This window comes from Echinops telfairi, unplaced genomic scaffold (genome assembly GCF_000313985.2).
Source record: "Echinops telfairi isolate 266 unplaced genomic scaffold, ASM31398v2 ScPeMD7_7400;HRSCAF=8409, whole genome shotgun sequence".
NCBI classification, from domain to species: Eukaryota; Metazoa; Chordata; class Mammalia; order Afrosoricida; family Tenrecidae; genus Echinops; species Echinops telfairi.
Genome location: NW_022111300.1, coordinates 8,938,807 through 8,957,069, shown reverse-complemented (window position 1 = coordinate 8,957,069; position 18,263 = coordinate 8,938,807). Strand labels below are relative to the sequence as shown.

The window sequence follows — 18,263 nt, the reverse complement described above, 5'->3', positions numbered from 1 at the left end:
GGGGGGCGGGGCGGGAGAAAGGACCCGGCCCTGACATAGTTGGTAAAGTAGAGGGTCAGCAAACAAGAGGAAGGCCCTCGGCAATATGGACAAGGGCGGCCACAATGGGCTCCACCTGGCGATGACTGTGAGGTGGCGCAGGGCCTGGCCATGCTCCTTTGGTCGTAGGTAGGTCTGCCACCAGTCAGGACCAGCTCAATGGCACCCATTAACAGCTGCCCCATGTTGGCTACGATTCCTTCCGACCGTCCTGCACATCGACAATCCTGGGCATTGTCATCGATTTTTAACATCGGTGCCTCAGACAAAATAAAATAATTTGCTCAAGTTATGTAAGTTAATAGCTCTTAGGAGCCTTGTTAAATATTGACTTGCTATTGAAAAGGTTGGCAGTCCAAACCTGTCAATCACTCCCTAGGAGAAAGTTAAGACAGTTTGCTTCTGTAAGCATTGACAAGCTCACAAGGCCTATGGGCCATTCTACCCTGCAAGACAACAATGTCCATATTTTTCCCATTCATCATGTTTAATATGTCAAAAATCAAAGATGCCTCTTCGACAACTAAGGTATCTATGACCCGGGCCACAATATTTTCAATCTTTTCTTACTCAAGCAAAAGCGTAATGAATAAGGAATGTGGTAGTTATGTAATCTGTTGTTCTACTCTGTCCTCTAGGGTGGCTATGAGGGTCCCACATAACGGGATTCAAATGCAGCTCACAAGCTGGTGGCCTTTTGGTTACAAACTTGATGTGCCTTGGTCGCCTCCTCTGTACAGGCAGATAAAGCCATCAACATTTTACCTTGCAGAGTGGTGAAGATTAGCAGTAACATAAATTATGTAACTAGCAAGAGTATCTGACATTTGGCGGGTGGCTATTATTAGAAAAACTTGCAAATTATAGAAGGTGCGTATAACCAAAGCTGGGAGCTTTTCAATTGTAGTTTTTTTCAGTGCAATTTTCTGCCAGGCAGGAAGGACCATGAGAAACTCCAGCTGTCAGCTCCGGTGAGGTCAGATTATTTTATCGCGTGTTCACGGCACCGCAGGCTGCTGCCTACGGCTGGAGCACACACTAGACTAGAGACCTCAGAGCTGGACACAGCCCCTGTGAGAAACAGGCTGTTCTCCTTAATCAAATGTAGTGTACACCCCCCGAGGCTGCTCATGGCAAAGGAATGCCCACTCTTCTCCCTGAAATTTGGGGACTTTTGACGGTTTCTGTTGGCAGGCAGGAAAGGGCAAGGGGAGGTCATTGTTTCCCTCCTTTGCAATTGGACTCAGTCCTCTCCATTGCCGTTGACTGACCACGGGTACCACAAAGGAGAACTGTTCCCCGGTGCTCTCTTGGCGGTGACACATACATTGCCAGGCTTTTCTTCCGTGGTGCTACTGCCAACGTTCAGGTTAACACTCAGTCACAACGTGCTTGCATCACCAAGGCCCAAACACTGATACTTTAATTTCCCTAGGACATCTGAGATCAGATACAATATCTAAATACATAATATTTGATCTAGAAGTGTTAGATGAAGAAATAAACACACTGATTAACATAGCAGCCTATATGGCATTTAAAAAATGTGACTTGCAGCCCTCATCCCCAAATTTACTAAATGCCAAGCCCATGTCAGTTTCTGGTTGAGTACCCACCAATGAGACTCTCGTCCGGTTGTTGTAGAATGGACGCTAACTCCTGGCAACCCATTTGTATCTGAGGAAGCCTGTGACCTTAGGATTTTCAGTGACTGCGGTCTTAAAACAAGTAGATGGCCAGGCCTGTTTTCCAAGTCACCCCTCCCAGTAAATTTGAACCTCCCACCTTTTGGTCAACAGCCAAGCATCTAACCATTTGCCCCAGGCAGGGGCACCAAGGAAGTAAGCAAGGATGATGTAATATTAGAAAAATTGTCAACACAATCTACCCTCTAAATAAAACAAAGGAAGAGGACCACATGATCATTGCAATTGCCACAGAAAAGCCAGCTGGCAAAATCCAACACCATTCTCGATAAAAGCCCCGGACAATGTAGGAATTGAGGGGAAATCCCTCAACATAAAAAGGGTGCATGTGCAAAGCCAGTGCCAACATCTCCCTCCATGGAGAGGGACAGGAAGCATTCCCCTTGTGAATGGGAACCAGACAAGGGTGCCCTTTATCACCACACCTTTTCAATCGTGTGCTGGGTTATGTTTGTTTCTTTCTTTAGTTGTTTTGTTTTTCTGCCTTTTGTTTGTTTGGTTTTGGGGTTTTTGTTGCTGTTGTTGATCTTGTGGGTGTTTGCTTTTTGTCATAATAGGACCTCCAAAGTCAACCAGAGTTTTTCATGACTGTGTACAAGCAGATGGCTTCTGGATTCCCACTTAACTCTAGCTGAAATCCAAGAACAATTAGTCCTGAAACCATGGCCCTGCTCGATACTCACCTTCATGAAGAGATCACCGAAGATGAGTGCACTGAAGATAGCATGTGGTGAAGAAAGCAGATGGTACCCGGCTATCAATTGGAATCGTGTCTGGGGCTTAAAGGTTTGTATTCAAACAAGCAGCCATCTAAGCGAGGACTCAGCTAAGTCCACATGGAAGAAGCACATCTGCCTTTGTGACCCAAAGGTGACAATGCAAATCCAAATATGATGAAGGAAAAAGTGTCAGAGCTTAAATTGTAAACACCCAATTTGTGGGAGGCTATGGAAGACAGTGGGAGCCCCAAATCCATCTGCCGAGTAAGGAGTCTGATTAAGCCTCTGGCCACAGGCAAGGGTCTCAAGCAGCTGTGCTATCAGACAGAGATTATTGTAAACTTGATTATAGTGGATCAAACCATGCCATAATACGATTGTTGGTCAGCTGATTTCCCTTTTGACTGAAGCTAAATTTGCTCTAGGCTCAAGTATTTCTGGCTTGCTCCATGACAGAAATTTTTTCTCTGGCTTTTTAATGACTGGTAGTGGCCTTTTCTTTCTTCTTCTTTATTTTTATCTTATTATTATTTTCTTCTTGCCATTTTGTTCTTGCTTTTCCTCATTTCTGTTGGGTTTCCCAGTTTGTGAAGTACAGAAAGAATAGATGCATAAAGACAAGAACTGCTGGAATGGTTTATTGGAGATGTGGAACACGGGATGGAGATGGGGAGGGTGGGAGGATTTGGGAGCAAACAATGAATGCAGGAAGGGGGAGGGAGCACCAGAACTGATCGTGATGATGTATATACAACTCATTTTTAAAACTATTTAACCATAGAAATGTATGGCATTTGAATACTCTATCAAGAACATTCGAAAACAGAAAAAAAGAAACCAACCTTGAACAATGGTTACTATGAGTCAAGGAGAAAGAGTTTTTGCTTTGAGGGAAATGAATTTATGTTAATGGTGGTGGAATAATTTGGGAAAGTATATCAATAATGGTTGTATAACATGAAGAGTGTAATCAATCAATGGCACTGAATTACACATGTAGTTGTTGAACTGGAGAATGTTTTGTTGTGTGTAATTTTGCCACAATAGAAAGATAATTACATGAATAACAATGAGTACAAGGAAGAAGAAAATTTTCTAGAATTGAATGTGGTGGTAACTGTACAACTGTTCTTGAGTTGGTTGAATTGTATGACATTGATGAAGTGCTAATTAAACTGTGTGTGTATATATATATGGTTGAAAGGCCTAGCCAGAGCTAAAAGGCAAGACTGGTGTGGCAGTTATATAATCTCCTGTCAACTTGCGAAGGGGTGGAGTCTAGTCTGTCAATCAGGTTGCAGCTTGATGGCCTCATTTGGAGGTGGGAAGGAGATAAATAGCTCCCTGGAGGTGAGACACACCAACCCTCTGCTTTGTATTCCTGATGACAAGACATGTGGAGCTATGCTAGAGCCCTGGAGCTGGAGGACCCCCGTGGAGATGCTTACACCGCCACTAGAGCCACAAGACTTTCCACCCACTGTCCTGTGATCTTCCTGCATCCAGCACCACTGTATGTGTTTCATAAGTCTGAAGAGGAATTTATAGATTGGTATCGGCCTTATGGACTAATATCAGACGTATGGACTTGATCTGGATTGGGCTGGAAATTTTTCTCAATATTCAATTGCTCATATATATAAAGCTCCTTCTTATACATGTATGAGTGTCTCCCTGGATTTGTTTCTCTAGTCAACCCAGACTAACAAAACTGGTAAACCAGAGGCATTCAAATGGCAAAAAAAGAAGTAAAACTCTATTAGCAGATGAGATGATCCTGTAAATTTAAAAATCCCAATAACTGGGCAAGACAATTATTGGAACTCATCAAAAGATTCCACAAAGTGTCAGGATACAAGATCAATATTCAAAAATCAGTTGAATTCCTTTACATTACCAAAGAGAGCTCAGAAAAGGAAATCAGGAAAGCAATACCATTTATACTAACCCCCCCAAAAGATGAAGGGGAATTTAAAATCGAACTTACTACCCTCCAGTCGAGTCCGACCCAGAGCTACACAAAAGGACAGTGTAGAACTGTCCCAGTGGGCTTCTGAGGCTGTAATTCTTTACGGGAATAGAAATCCTTTTCAGAACACCTGGTGGTTTCAAACTAACAACCTTGCTGTTAGCAGCCCGACGCGCAACCAGTACACTGCCTGGGCTCTCAGAGACACTCAACTTCTGAATGTGTTTCGTCATAGCACATTGTTTCCCAAAAAGGGTGGAGGGAGCTATATCCACAGGGTTCAGCCCCCCCCACTCATGCCTGCTAGAGCGGAGGCTGTTTCAACCTTCGTTCTGAGATCACCCATCCCTTCTCTACACACAAGCAGAACGCCGAGGGGAGATGGCATTTTGTTCTACTTGCTTCCTCTGTTCCACTTTCTGAGTGTCTTCTCACCTGAGGACCTGCCCTTCCCTCGAGGGGGAGGGGGAGGGGTGGTGCGGGGTGGCACCACAAGCCCCTGAGCCTGTCAGCGGAGCCCCTGCCCATTCAAATCTTCTCCGAATGCCACACAATATGGAGAACTACATTTTGCCACAGCCTCTGTTTAGAAATATTTGGGGCCTTCCAGCTGTATTGTTTTGATAAACTAAGAAAAACAAGTGATGAGGTGTGTCCATTGGGCTGTGAGGCTGGCTCCCTAAGCACGTGTTGATGGTTGATTGAGGAGAGTAATTTAAGCCAGGCATGGATTGAGGAACCTGGTCCATTGAGGAGAAGGTCACTGGTCCAGGAAGGCCTTCTCATCTGCACAGGCTGTGTAGAGGAGGTATCCAGAGATGGTGGTGGGATCCGCCTACACTTCAGATGCCACCATCATCGTCATTGTCTTCTTCTTCCTTTTTTGGTTGAAATGAACTTGTTTGTCACTGAGTTAGTTTATTGTGCCAACCTGGCCGATAAATACATGTGGGGTTAATTGAAGGGCGCAGGGATAAATGGCTCAGTGAGCCTCACCTTTTGAGTTCTCGGGTCTCTTGCTTTCTGATGGTCAGACCAAGGTGCAGCTGCCTTAGCCAGTTCCCTGCTTCAGCTGGCTAGGCTCACTTCCTGCAAGACATCCCTGAGGAGAAGCTGCATGGACCTACCCCGATGCAGCCCTGGGTGCTGGAGCAGCCATGTGGAGACCCCTGCCAGCGATGAGATGCTTACACGTTCACTGACTAAGCTTTCCTCCTGCAGTCGGCATCATTGCATCTGTTTTGTGAGATGGAGGAAGACTTTGTGGATTGGTGTCAGACATATGGGTTAATGTTGGACTTGTGGGCTTGGGCAGCACTGGGTTGGGATGTTTTCTTGATGTGCACTTAACCTTTATATAAAACTCTCTCTTATACATGAGTTTCTGTGGATTTGTTTCTCAAAAGTACCCAGACTAACACAGTCACTTAAGACTCCAAGTCCACTTCAGGTTTGCCTTTCCTCCTTTCTTAAAACAACTTTTTTTTTTTTTTCAGATGCCTGTGATTCAACAGAAGTGCCCTTTGCATGCAGCACAGCCAACTATGAAGGAGATGAGACCTTGGTGGAAGTCTCCATGGGGTGAGCTGGGGGAGGACAAGGGCCTAGCCTTTGATTTGCAGGCCTCTGAACCTCTGCAGGACCCCTGGACTGTAGCTTCCACATTGCAAACCTGCAGCAGACCCCCCTGCCTATGGCAACTGTGAAGATTTAGTGACAAGGCCCGTGGACAACACTAGCAGGTGGTCTGTGTAGAGTAGGTGGTGGCTTCTGCCATTAGAGTCCTGTTTAAATTATGGAGTTCAGAGAAGCCTGGTGTGAGAAGAGGGCAATAACCATCCTGTTTAACCAATGAACATCTAGTGTTGCTAAGACAGAGATACCACAAGGGAATGCTTCAGCAAACAGACATTTATTTCCTCACAGTTTAGGAACTAAAAGTCCAAATTCAAAGAGCTGGCTCTAGGGGAAGGCTCTCCCTCTCGGTCAGCTCAGAAGGCAGGCCCTTGTCTCCTTTCAATCCAGCATTCTGCTTTGGACCCAGTGTCCCTTGGAGAGCTACATCTGCCTCCTCGCTCTTCTGGGTCTAGGAAGTTTTCAGCTCAGAGACTGTGGGTCCAAAGTTTGTGATCTGCTCTTCCCTCTTCTTTCTTGATGTTAGTCTCCTGCCTCTCTCAGCGTCTTTGCTCTCTTATCTCTTGTAAGATAAAAGGTGATCCTGGGAATTTCCCCTTACATAGATAGGATCAGGGCTGTGACCTGAATAAAGGTGTAGAATCCTAACAGAATCCCTTTATAATGAATTGACAGAACATATCAGATCACATCATGGAGGAGGATCACATCATTGCATAACTGCCAAACCACTGAGAATCATGGCCCAGCCAGGTTGACACAGATTCTGGGGACATGCAATTCAATCCAAAACACTGCCTTGGAAGAAACCTGGTTTCAAGACTATTAGGAAAATACATTCTAGATGTTTCCAGGAGAGGTGCACAGCCTTCCAAAAGGGATTGTCCATACCCACAATTCCTCCCATAATCCAACTGCAGAGTTTCTATCTAGCAGGTTGGAAATCATTGCTTTTTTTGTGCTACATTTATGCTCAAAGCACAGCACTCCTGCTGCGTGCTTGCTTCTTCTTCTTCTTTAGATACTGACCCAGTTTGAACAATATCCTAGCATACAAGAACAAAGAAGCTTGCAATATGGAAACATAGGTGAACAATGGAGAAAGGACTGCCCCTGTTATCACAGCCCATGAACATGCAGCTTTCGTGTGACCCGCACCCGCAAACCTCCAAACACACTTCTCTAGATTCCAGCCCACAGGCAGGCAGAGCAGAAGGAGGTCCAGGCCTAGAGGGCTCTTTGCCTCCCGTACCACAGGATCCCTCCGACCTTTTCCGTGTCTACATGTACCCTTCATGTACATCGATGGCATTCTCTGAGTTGGGCAACCATCCTCACTCTTCTGAGTTGATCTTCCCTCGTTAGCAAATCCGCTACGGCCACAGGCTGCTAGCATAGCTTCCCAGTTGCCATTATTAATTTAATCTCATGTGGTTCTCAAAAGAGCTTAATGCTCTAGGCAGGCATTTTTCACTAGTTAAGCAAAACTATTATTCGGTTGTAAGGAGACTTCAGGGAAGACTTTTGGTTAAAGTTGTAAAATGTCTCACAGGACCCCAGTGTCAGGGGTGCATCCAACCTTTATGGCTCCAGAAAGTCTGAAGTCCAAGAGAATTTGAATTCTGTTCTATATTGCCCTCCTTTTGATTGGGATTCTTCATTAGAATCTTTGATCACCATGTTCAGTAATGGTAGCTGGGCAGCATTCAGTTCTGGTCTCAGAGCAGAGGAGACAGCAGTGTAGGGTTAGTTAGCCACACATTCCATTTTCTCCTCCAAATCCTGGCTCTACTTCTTTCTCTGTGTTTCAGACATCCAGAGACCAAAGTTGGATGGCTGCTTGCAAGCTTTTACGATCCTTGGCACTTCACAACAAACTAAGAGGCAAAACAGAAAGACTAAACACGTTACGATTAGGCCCATTAACTGGGCTGTCCCATGAAACCATGATCCTAAACCTCTAAACCAGTGTTTTTTCAACCTTCCTAATGCTGTGACCCTTTAAGACAGTTCCTCATGTGGTGGTGACCCCCCTATCATAAAATTATTTTCATTGCTAATTCATTGTTGTAATTTTGCTACTATTATGAATCGGGCGAACCCGGTGAAAGAGTCGTTCAACTCCCAAAGGGGCTGTGACCCACAGGTTGAGAACCATTGCTCTAAACCAAAGCGCCAAATCCCAGGAGGTCTGTGGTTCCATAAGCAGCCTCAGCAGTGACTTTTTTTGGGGAGGGGGGGTGAGTAATAACAAAAGCATGCTATAGAATTGGCATTTATTCAGAGCCTTCTCACATGGGATGCGTGTCGGGAAAGCACCCCGTTGCCCCTAGAGATTCAGCTAGACCGATGGGTGACCAGTGGTATTCTTTGCCGTTAGATGGCGAGTACACAAGAAGTCCACTCACAGAAGGTCAAGTACAAATGCCTTGCAATCCTTGCAAGCAGGGACTTCAACAGAAACACGTACACCCACGGTCATGGCAGCACTATTCACAATGGACAAAAGGTAGAAACAGTCCAAGTGTCCATCAGGAGACAACTGAATAAGCAAAAGGTCATATAGCCATACCAGGGAGTTTTATTCAGCCACAAGGAAAAATGACATTCTGAAAAATGCTGTGACATGTATACCCCTTGAAGGTATTGTGGTGAGTGAAATAAGTCAGGCACAAAGCGTAGATGATATATGTTGCTGGGCTGATGAAATAGTTAGAAAAGAGCTGCATGAGACAAAAGTGGCTTAGTGGTTATCGGGGACTAGGGAGGTTCGAGTGGGTGGGTAATTATTACTTAAGGACTGCTGAGTTTCTGTTTGGGGAGATGACAAACGTGTGGGAATAGTTGGTGGTAATGAGGGCATGGCAGATGAATGTGATTAATGTGACTGAATTCTACACTGAAGAGGATTAGGATGACAATGTTTTGTTATAGGTACGCATTATTTTACCACCAGACAAAAATGCTTAGTAATCGCCTGGTAGAGAGAGAGAGAGAAGAGTGAGGGGATGCCCTTAGACTGCTGATGGAGTGTAAATTAGAACAACTTTTTGGAAAGTAATTCGGCAGTTTGTGCCAAGAGTCTTAGAAAGCTCATGATTAAGAGCACAGGCTTTTGAGTCACACTGAACTAGGTTTAATTTTGGTGGTTCAAACCCACCAGTCATTCGGTGGGAGAACGATGAGGCTGTCGGCTTCTGTAGATTCACAGTCTCAGAAACGCTATATTGGAGTTGACTCAATGGCAGTGCGGTGGTATCATGACTTTAAAGGACCCCTGGGGTGGTGTAGGTTAGGCATTGAACTGCTAACTAAATAGTCAGCAGTTCAAGTCCATCAGCCACTTGGCAGGCGAAAGATGAGGCTATCTGTTGCTGTAAATATTAAGTTGAAGAAACCCTATGGAGTAGTTCTACTCTGTCCTGTAGGATTGCTAAGGGGTTCAGTATCATGGCTTTGAGCACGTTACTTATTTTTTTCTTTTACTTTCTTTGGACACCAGTGAAATGAGAGTAACACTACTGACTTTACAGCGTTGGTTTGAGCATTCAGTGCGATAATGTAAAAATGAAAAAAAATCTGTTGCATGGACTCCAGAAATGTAATACCTATAGTAATATTAAGTGAGGCTTCCTGGCGTGGGGTACCTCTGGGTATTTAATTCAGGAAGTTGGGCTCACTGACCCACAGACCTTGAGCTGAATGCCGCTGAGGTGAGGCTTACAGCAGAGTACAGACAGTATGCCCTACGGGGCTTTTATTAGCAGACCTGTGACTCTGTAGCACAGACTGGTAAACATTTCTACCTGACGTTACAACTTGTCAACCTCTCCATTAAACCCTTTCGTTGTGAATTTTGTCTGCGAGGTTCTGTGTAGCCATTGCAACGAATATCCGGTCCCCAAGAAGAAAGTAGAAAACATTAAGACATCGCAACACTTTTGTTGAATTCTCACCACAGCACTGCTATGTGTCCTATTCGACAGATGCAGAAACAAAGGTTCAAGCAAAGTGAGGTATGGTGACCTGCCTCGGGTCCCCTGGGCAGCCCTTGGAGGAGCCCGGTTTGGGATCCGACAGTCCATGTGAGGTTGTGCCCTGTACTGTGGCTGGTGAAGAAGGAGTCAGAGAGGGGCGCTCTGTGGATGTGGGCTCTGGTTGACAGTGAGCCAGGGCATTTCATGCTGTCCGAAGTCGCAGGTGCATGAGCATTAGGAATAGAGGTAATATCACTTGGACTTGGCAGTGAAAATGGGAAGGAAAAAAAAGCGCTGAGAAGGAAGAGACATCACAAGGCAAAAGTGGCTTCCAGATTCCCAGCCTGGGGGCAGCTGAGGTTCCTGGAAGGGAGGGGAGGGGAGGTCAGGTCGGGTGAGAAGGTAAAAAACCCTGCCTAAGTTTTGGCGAGTTCCCATTCCACACCTTCACAGGGGGGCCCTGTGCCAAGACTAAGAACGTCTTGTTTCTCTAAATCACGTCTTAAGCTTGTGAGAGAAGCAGGCTGTGAGTTTGCACCGGCACATCCCCCCAATTTGGTGCCTGTGCTGTGAACTGGTGGAACGCTAAGGCTTTGGCCTCTGCAGCCCTCCGGCTGGCCCCATCACGCATTTGCCCTTTGACCCACAATTCAGAGCCCAAACAGCCTTCTGGCTTCGTTTTGTAATATTCCCAAGAGACGGCTTTGGAAACCAACCATTGCAGGGTCAGACACCGCTTGGCCACAGTCCAGGACCCGTCTGGTAACAACAGGTAACAGAAATCCAGGTCAAACCAGCTCACACTGAAGAGGAAACCGTCTTCTAAGGGTGCTGGAGGGTTCTAAGCAACACAGAGGAGAGCAGCTGGGCCCACAGCACACCAAAGAACCCAGATGTCACTGCCTTGGGACTCTTCTTCCCTCCTAACTTTCTCTACTTGCCTGATTCAGCTTCTCTATCCGCCTTGCATATTTGGGTCCTCTTGAGTCTTTGGGAATCATGGGAAGAATGATGACCCCTTTAGATCAGATTCCTACCTTCGTATCTTTTCAATTTTACAAAACAAAGCACCATGTGGCAAAGCTTGCAACAGGAGCTAGTTCGGGATCAGTTGCTGTATTGGTCTAGGTACTTTGGAGAAACAAATCCACAGCGACTCACGTATAAGAGAGAGTTTTATATAAAGAAAAGGTGCATCACGAAAACATCCCAACCCAATGCTGCCCAAGCCCACAAGTCCAACATTAACCCATTAACCCAACACCAGTCCACAAAGTCCTCCACCTCACAAAACAGAGGCAATGATGCCGACTGCAGGAGGAAAGCTGAGTCCGTGAACGTGTAAGCATCTCAGCATTGGCAAGGGTCTCCACACGGCTGCTCCAGCACCCAGGGCTGCATCGGGATAGATCCATGCGGCTTCTCCTTGGGGATGTCTTGTAGGAAGTCAATCTTGCAAGCTGAAGCAGGGAACTGCTAAGGCAGCTGCACCCGATACAACCATCACAAAACAAGAGACCCGAGAACTAGAAAGGCGAGACTTCACCACCCATTCATTCCTCCGCCTTTCAACCAGCACCACCTGTGATTATCGGCCAGGCTGGCACAATTAACTAACTCAGTCGCCTTGGCTGGGTCTCATTCTGACAAATATTCTTGCTCATAACCACGTGGCGGGTCCATGTGGGATGGGCAGTTTGCAGAAGAAAAATGTAGGGCAGAGGCATGCCTTCCACAAAATGGATGAACACAGTGGCTACAATAGGCTCAAGCATGGCAACAATGTGAGGATGCGGCAGGGCTGGGCTGTTTCGTTCGGTGACATGTGAGGTTGCTATGCACCAGGACCGACTCTGTGGTACCCTATAGCAGCATCGTGTATAGAGTGCTTCCCAAGAAAAGAGGCCTCATGACTGCCTCCAGGGAGTGAAGCTGGATGGTGAGAGAAGAGATTAAGTGTCCATTCTTTTACCTCCTGAATTTTTAATCATGTGGTGATGGTGTAATAGCTCTTCAAATACGACCTTACGAGCAGATGTATGTACATTTAGCATTTTGATCACATACCCACTATCCATTTGATGATGTTGTTTAACTTTCCCTCCAGGAAGCCTGGTGGTGTTGTGGGTTTTGCACTGGGTTAGCCACAGGGTTAGCAGTTTGGAATCACCAGTCACTCCTCAGGAGAAAAACGAGGCTCTCCTACTCCCATAAAGAGTTACAGTCGTAGACCCACGCAGGCGTTCGTTCTACCTTGTCCTAGAGGGTGGCTATGCGTTGGAATTGACTCATGGCCATGAGTGTTGAGAGGTTCCAAATGTTCCTGAACTCTTGGTACAAAATGAACATTCTCGAAAGACACCAGCCAGTATCCCTGTTCTGAAAAGAGCAGAACTTTGTGATGCATTTGACATATTAAGTAGCTGCTCCGCAAATGGGAGTTCTTGTCCTCTGTGGGAACGGAACTGTTGGGAGAGGAGTCGGGGGGCTGGAGGCTGGAGAGTGTCTCGTGCCCCAAGCACAGAGCCCTGGGAGCCGTCATCCCCTGAAATGCAGCCTTAGGTCTGATCCATGTTCTGCATCTTGACACTGATGAAGGATGTGGGATGTAGCTCTGTCTGCCTTCCTGGACTGACCCATTACATCTAAAAACAAAAACAAAACCAGCTGCTGTTTTTGTTTGTTTATTTATTGCAGATTAGGTGGGAGTTTACATTTCAGGTTATCAACTTAGCATTCCATGACGATCGAGGATTGTAGCCTTCAGTGCGGATTGTGACTCAGTATAAAGAAACCCAAATCCTCACCACTGGACCAATAGGTAGCATCCTGATCAAAGGAGAAAAGGTTCGTGTTGTCAAGGATGTTGTCTTGCTTGGATCCACAATCAGTGCTCATGGACGCAGCTGTCAAGAGATCACGAAGGATGGATTGGCACCGTGGCTGCCACCCTGGGCTCAGGCATAGGCACGTGGGTGGAGATGGCACGGGACCGGGGCCAGGTTTCACTCTGTTGTGCATCAGGTTGGAACCAACTCGATGGCGCCTATCAACAACACCAATCCCATATTTTAAACCACTCGTGAACCTCATCGTTGACCGCTCACAAAACTAGTTCCTGCTGAGTCGATTCTGACTCATGGAAATCTCACAGGTATTAGAGTCGATCTGTGCTCCATAGGATTTTCAATGGCTGAGGTTTCTGAAGTAGATCATCACTCTGAGCCCATTACCTGCTCCACCAAGGGGCTCCTTATACTGTCGTCATGAAGCAGTATCTCCAGTCTGCCTCCCTGCATCTCCTTCGCAACCCTTTAGCACTTAGTTTAATCCAACTTTTCTCAATGCAGCCTTTCCACACTCACAGGCGAGGGTCAGTGGCTGCTTTCCGACTCACACGCCGCTGGTTCTCCCTCCACTGCCGCCCGTGGTGCCCTCCACAGCGACCACCGAGATGACATGGAGAACTTCTTGAGGACAGGGACCCGTCATGTTCACCCTTGAATTCTTAGGTGGCCTCTGGAGGCCCTGCTTCTGCTACAGTCACACGCTCAGACCAGGAGTCATGGGATCCCACCTGACGGAATGAAGCTTTGGGACATTTTTATCAATAGGTGACATTTCATCACACCACTACTGGCCAACCCTCACGAGGTGTCCGGCGGCAAGCACCTGCTCACTGCTGCTGCGAGGGCCCCACGGATGAGCACAAGGTGCGCTGCCGAATTACCAAGGAGGAGGTGTCCATGGGACGGACACGCAGTGGACAGAGACCGCTGGGAACTGAGGGCGCCGGCCTGTAAGCCCCGTGGTGGTTAAGAGTTAGACTCAGAAGGAAACACTAGAAATCAAGTTCCGGCTCTGCTCTTTTACCAGGGTGTGGTCAATGTAGTCCAAATTGACCCGAGTTTCTCTAAGAACTATGGCTATGACTGTCATCTCCTCTAGGTGGAATTGTGCCGAAACGCCGGGGTATAGATTACATGGTACAGTCCCTGCCTGGTACATTGTCAAAACGCAAAACCAAATCCACTGTGGTTTGTGCCATTGAACATGTGTTGTTGTTAGTCGATTCCAGCTTACAGTGACCCTGTCTATGCACAACAGAATGACTCCCTCCTGGGTCTTGCATGATTCTTACCATCATTGTTGTGCGTAAGCCCATGGCTGCAGCCACCGGGTCAATTCATCTCACATCTTCGCTGCCCCTTTACTTTACCAAGCATGATGTCCTACTCCAGGAACTACTCTTGCTTAATAACATCTCAAAAGTACACGAGGCATAGTCTTGCGATCCTCCTTCTAAGAAGCATTCTGGTGGTACATCTTCCAAGACACATTTATTTATTCTTCTGGCAGTCTGGGATCCTTTCAATATTTGTTGCCAGCCCCACAATCCAAAGATACCAACTGTTCCGTCGTCGTTCTTATCCATACTGTCCAACTGTCACCTGCATCCAAGGCCACGGCAGACACCATCACGTGGATCAGGGGCACCTTTGTCTGCCAAGTGCCATCCTGGCTCTTCACGAGCTCTGGTACTGGTGACTTCACCCAGGAGATGCATCACTTGATCTCCTGATTGCTCTCTCCTGGGCATTGATTGTGGATCTCAGCAAAGGAACATTGTTGACACCTTTTCTTCTTATTTCACAGAGAAACGGGTAAATTCTTCATGTAGTCCATAGGTGACATCATTTATCTTGACATTATCTATGAATCCAGTTGTGGGGATTTGGGTCTTCTTTACGTTGAGTTGTAATCTGTACTGCAGGCTGCAGTCTTTAATTTTCATCAGCACGGGCTTAGATCTCAGCAAGCAAGGTTGGGCCATCTGCATATTGAAGCCGTCCTCCAATCCTGATGCCTTGTTTTCTTCATATAGTTCAGCTTCTCGTACTACCTGCTCAGCACACGGATTGAATAAGTACAGTGAAAGATACAACCCTGAGATAGTTTGTTGTGCCAGCCTGGCTGATAAACACAGGTGGGATTGACTGAAGGGCAGAGAGATAAATGGCTTGGTGAGCCTCGCCTTTCTTGTCTCTCGCTCTGTGATCATCGGACCAGTGTGCAGCTGCCTTGCTTGTTCTGTGCTTGTTCTGTTCAATTTAAAGGCTACACTGCCTGTGGGACACCTAGCCTGTGGACTGTGTCGCTGTAAGTTGAGGTCCCTTTAAGACATCTCTAGAGCTGGGGACTGGCGGTTGGTGACCTGCCTTGGCTGCTGTGCTGATATAGCATAACTCTCTCTACAAATAGAGGAAGATCTGGCAGCAGACTAGACTTGAAGGAGTGCTAGTCTCTCACAACTCTCTCTCACGGACATGAGTTGCATTGAGCCATTTGTAGTGCTTTATAATTTAACTGTTTATTTCTTGTATTATATATTTATCTGTATATGATTTAGCAGTTCATTTCTTGTTATATATCTAATTATCTTTATAAATAAATATATTAAATTGCCAGCAATTTGGTTTTATCTCTCTAGAGAACCCTGTCTAACACAAACCCTGACACACACCTTTCCTGATTTTACAACATGTGACAGACATTCCATTGTTCTTTTTTGAGTGAATGTCTCTTGATCTATTTCCAGTTTCCAAATGAACACCACTACGTATTCTGAAATTCCCATCCTTTTCAACATCATCCATAATTTGTTCTGACCCACACAGTCGAATGCCTTTGCATAGTCAATGAAACACAAGCAAACATCTTTCTGGTGTTCTCTGCTTGTAGCAAATGTCCAACTGACACGAGTAATGGCATCACATGTGCCCCATCCTCTGCTGGGTCTTGAATGTCTGGATGATCCTTGTTGATGAACTGCTGCAACTACTAAACATGTTTCTTCAGTAAAGTTTCACTTGCATGAGATGTTGATGATGTTGCTAATAATTTCTGCCCTTTATGAGGTCACTATTTTTGGAGTAAGCATGAATATGGATCTCTGGCTAGGTTTATAGTTTTCTGCCAAATTTCTTGGCATAGACTAGAGAGTGTTTACAGTGCTGCATCAGTTTGTTGAAACCCTTCAGGTGGTTTTCAATCAATTCCCGTTAGCTTGTTTTTCATCATGCAGTGATTCAATTCTTGATCAGATGCGACATCTGGAAGTGGTTGAACATTAATCAGTTCTTTTTGGTACGGGGATTATTCCTTCTGTCTTCTTTGGATGGTTCCTGCATTATTTAACATTTGTCCATAGAATCCTTCCGTATGGAAACCCGAGGCCTGACTTTTTTCCTCAATCCTTTGAGGTAGCTTTGAGATACGCTGAACATCCTCTTCCTTTGGGGTGTTCTCACGCCAGGTCTTTGCATATTTCAGCAGAAGGCTCCACTTTGCCTTCTAGACTGCCCCTGGAGATCTCCTCTTCAGCTCTTTCACCTCATCGTTTCTCCTGTTTCCTTTAGCTTCTTCAGGTCAAGAGCAGGTTTCAGAGTCTCTTTTGACCTGCACTCTGGACTTATCCCCCCCTGTCCTTTGAAGGAGCTTTTGGTTTTTTTCATGTATGAGATTCTTGGTGCCATCCCACAGCGTGTTCAGTATCTCACAGGTGTTCTTGAGATGTCCTCTAAATTCAAGTGGGATATGCTCAAGGTTTTATTTTGATTGCGGTGGACTTGTTTTAATTTTCTTTAGCTTTTCCCTGACGTTGCATCTTAGCAATTGATGCTCAGTTCCATAGTCAGCCCTTATTCATAGCGAATCTTTGCTTCCAGAAGCTGATCTTGAGCTGCTTTCTCATCTGATCCCTCAGATATAGTTAGTTTCATTTCTGTGTTTCCCATTTGGAGAAGTCCACATTCTTGTTAGAAAGAGGTATTTGCAATGAAGAAGTCCTCGGTCATTCAGTCTCCAGCTTTATTTCTGCCACCAAGACCATATTTTCCAACTACGATTCCCTTCTCTTTGTTTCTAACTTTTGCGTAACAGTTGAGATTAATTACCAATGTATCTTGATTGCATGCTTGATCAATTTCAGAATTTGATAGAATTTTTCAGTTTCATCTCTAGCTTTAGTGGTCGGTGGTAAATTTGAATACTTGTATTTTTTTAATACTTGTCGTATTATGTGAAGTTTCATGTAGACATATAGATATTATCCTCTCAAAGACAACATTGTTATTGAAGTAGATCTTGAGATGTCCCTTTTTAAAAAAAATCATTTTATTGGGGGCTCAAACAACTCTTATCACAATCCATCCATCCATCCATTGTGTCGAGCGCATTTGTACATTTGTTGCCATCATCATTCTTAAAACATTTTCTTTCACTTGAGCCCTTGGAATCAGCTCATTTTCCCCCTCCCTCCCTGTTCCCGCCTCCGTCGTGATCCCTTGATAATTTATAAATGATTATTATTTTGTCATCTCTTACACTGTCCAACATCTCCCTTCAACCAACCACTTTTCTGTTGTCCATCCCCCAGGGAGGAGGTTATATGTAGATCCTTGTAATCGGTTCCCTGGGGTGTTCTTTTTAACCATGAATATAACAGCATTCCTCTTGGGTTGCCATTCCTGGTGTAGTACGCTTGCTTACTGCATAAACTTGTTTACTATACAAGCTCAAAATGGCCAATACCAGTCCATGTTAGCCACTAGTGCCTAAGATATGTCTTTATGCATTTTATTTTTGATGATTTCTGATTTTCTTAGATGCCTACTTCATGCACTCCACATTCTGAAAATGAACATGTACCGATGTCTGTTCTCCTTTACAGTCTCATCCCATCAGCCAGTGAAGGTCCTGACAACTTTTCCCACCTGTGTTGTTAAGGTCCGTTCCACTTGGCCGCAGCAGCTCTTTCTCAGGTGCGTTGTGACTGCCTTCTGACCGGAGGAGGAGCCCTGGTGGCAGAGTGGTTATGCCTGGAGCTGACAACCACAAGGGCCGCAGTTTGGAAGTCCCAGCTGCTCTGCAGCAGAAAGAGGAGGCTTTTTACTCTCATAGAGTTCCAATCTCAAAATGATTTAAAAACCAAAACATGAGTTACTGTCTCAGAAACCCACAGGGGCAGTTCTACCCTCGCCTCTAGGGTCGTTATGAGGAAGAGTCAATTCCGCGGCAGTGGATTTGGCTCTTTGGTTCAGACCTGAGGGGCTCATCTTCTGGCACTATGTCTGACAATGTTCTACTGCGATTCAAAAGGTTTTCAGTGGCGAATCCCGCAGAAGTGGACAGCCTCGTCCTTCTTTAAGGTCCGTTC

At 45.6% G+C, this 18,263-nt stretch overlaps 1 long non-coding RNA gene across 1 annotated transcript; it reads left to right on the top strand.

Annotated features, from left to right (window-relative positions):
- Positions 1 to 2,156: 2,156 nt before the first annotated feature.
- Positions 2,157 to 17,860, top strand: LOC123522383. The gene is made up of 3 exons (XR_006680642.1): positions 2,157 to 2,531; positions 5,930 to 6,014; positions 17,778 to 17,860. It is a non-coding gene; the product is annotated as an uncharacterized LOC123522383 (long non-coding RNA).
- The last annotated feature ends 403 nt before the right edge of the window (positions 17,861 to 18,263 follow it).